The 2567-nt window shown below is 48.7% G+C and overlaps 1 pseudogene; it reads left to right on the forward strand.

Moving 5' to 3' along the window:
• The first annotated feature begins 765 nt into the window (after positions 1–765).
• LOC123176962 (uncharacterized) lies at positions 766–2242 on the forward strand (annotated as a pseudogene).
• Positions 2243–2567: the final 325 nt, after the last annotated feature.

Consider the following 2567-nt stretch of genomic DNA (forward strand, 5'->3'; position numbering starts at 1 on the left):
GGGGGGAGGGGGGGTTGGAATCCTAGATACTACTATTACCACTAATTAAGACAACAGGAGCCATAGGTGGGATGATTTGTGAAGCAGTTTTTTTATGACTTGAAGTCGATCTGGTCTCTTTTCTTCCTTAATAACAATAGTGGCTTCCATTGTACCACTAGTAATTTTCGTTAGTACTTTTGATGATTGATTGATGGACAAAGGTCCACGATATTTTCTTCGCTAACAACAACCGCTTTCTGTCGGCCTGGTAATTTGCAAAAATACGTATATCCCCGTAAAATAAGAAGAGTGTAAACGTATGTGGCTACAAATTAATTAATTTTATGAAGTGAAAGGCTGTCAGCTTGTCCAAAGGATTTGATCACAGGCACTTGAGGGATCCTAGCCTCCTAGGGGAAGTTTGAAATTGCCCACGTCTCCGCACGGAACGTGGCGTATCCCGTCGGCCAGAGGGATCCGGCTTGCCTGCTCCCTTTCCATGCTTCCATCCGTGCTCCCACTTCATCCTACGGCTGTCTTTTTTCCTTTCCTTTTTCTAATCTAATCATCTCCCCCCCTGATTTTAAGAGGGGGGGGGGGCGGGCCTTATTTTGTTTCAATCAAAACAAGCCACGTACGCGGGAGCACGGATGGGCACACGGCGGTGGAGCAGGCAAGTCTCGTCCCAGCCAGAGAACAAATCGCCAAGAGCTTTCCTGTTTTTTAGTCTCCGGGAGAAAAGAAAAGACCTACCCTACGGATCGAGAGCTCCCTCCCACGACCATGGCGGAGACTGCAGCCGGATCGCTACCTCTCCTCCCGGATGAGGTCGCCACCACTAGGCTGAGGCGAATCATGGCGGAGGCTGCAGGAGCGATGCCTCTTCTCCACGCCCTCCCAGATGAGATCTCTATCTGGGAGATCCTCGTCCGCCTGCCTCCCAAATCCCTTCTCCGTTGCCGCGCTGTCTGCCACGCATGGCGTCGCGCCACCTCCACCCGCGACTTCCTCCTCTCCCACCACGACCGCCAGCCCGCCCTCCCCCTCCTCTACAGCAAAGATTATAATTGCAGCGTCGGTGGCCACATCAAGTCCATAGACATCATCCCCTACAACCACAGGGCAGTCGACGAGCTCCAGTCCGTCGCCCGACTTGATGGCGCCTCCGACATCTCTCTCGAGGCTTGCTGTGACGGCCTCCTCGTCTTACACACATGGAATAAGAGGGGTGAAGGCTACGTTGTGACGACCTTCATCTGCAACCCTGGCACTCGTCAATATGCTCCCCTCCACCAGCTTGATGGCTTCGAGCTCCTGGGTGTTGAAATATATTGCCCGCCTTCCTCCATCAGTTCGGACTTTTGAATGAGTTAGCTGGAGCATGAATTCAATATGGTATCAGAGCTAAGAGGTCTTGAGTTCAAGACCCCGCCAGCGCAGTATTAAATAAAATGATTCTGCGGCCTACATTGATCCCACGTCTAAGGACTAAAATAGCCTAGACGTGAGGAGGAGTGTTGAAATATATTGGCCGCCTTCCTCCACCAGTTCAGACTTTTGGATGAGTTGGCTGGAGCATGAATTCAATACTGCATTGTACCCACACAGCCCAACCAGCGAATACCGACTACTGGTGGTCCAAAAGACGAAGAATGATGGCTGCTACGTCTACACACTAGGCTCCGGCCAGCCGCCGAGGCACATAGGATGCCCTGATGACAAGGAACTGATGACTTCCCCTGAAACTGTCTTTTTCCGTGGTAGCTTGCATTGGCACAGAGACACCATGATAATGGTGTTTGACACCACCAACGAGTCGTTCCGGCAGATGCACTCTCCCATGGTTTCGGCAGATGACCATGCTGACCTGTTTGAGATGAGTGACATGCTTGGCATGTTCTGTTTTAATGAAAAAGAGAACGTTGTTGACATCTGGGTGATGCAGGACTATGAAGGCGAAGTCTGGGCCTTACAACATCGGGTTAAATTGCCGATTGCAGAGATCATGGAGCAATTTGAAACTTCTGGAGGTTGGTTTGATCTGGTGGCCGCATCTTGGGATGGTGACGTGCTACTGCTGATTCAATTTGAAGATAACTGGCTGCTTTAGGTTGACATGGATGGCAAGTTGATTGCTAATACTCATCACAGATTCCTATATACTACTCTACTTTGGCTCAAACAATCTCTAGTTTCACATACCTCCTTTCCGGTACTAGAGGGTTATGTTGCGAATGCTTCGCCTTTTCATCTCACCTGATGATTATGATCTGAGTATTATTTAGCTTTCATCTGAGGGTAGTTTATGAGTGTGGTGGTACTTCCTAACCGCCTAGGTCTTCATATCCACAAGAGCTACAGTATGTATTAACTGGAGCCTCTAAGAGACAACTAGCTTTTGTTAATGTATAAAAAGTTATGACCAAGAAGCTCTGGCTGTTATATGGTTGTGTTATATTTCTTTTAGTTGCAAAGTGGCTAGCATGTTGATGCTACAGTTATCTAGTTGTTCTAGTCAGTATTACCGAAAAGGGGTTTCGCCCCGCTTTATATATAAAGCAAATATCCTCAACAACCCGGTACAA

This window comes from Triticum aestivum, unplaced genomic scaffold (genome assembly GCF_018294505.1).
Source record: "Triticum aestivum cultivar Chinese Spring unplaced genomic scaffold, IWGSC CS RefSeq v2.1 scaffold189858, whole genome shotgun sequence".
NCBI lineage: Eukaryota > Viridiplantae > Streptophyta > Magnoliopsida > Poales > Poaceae > Triticum > Triticum aestivum.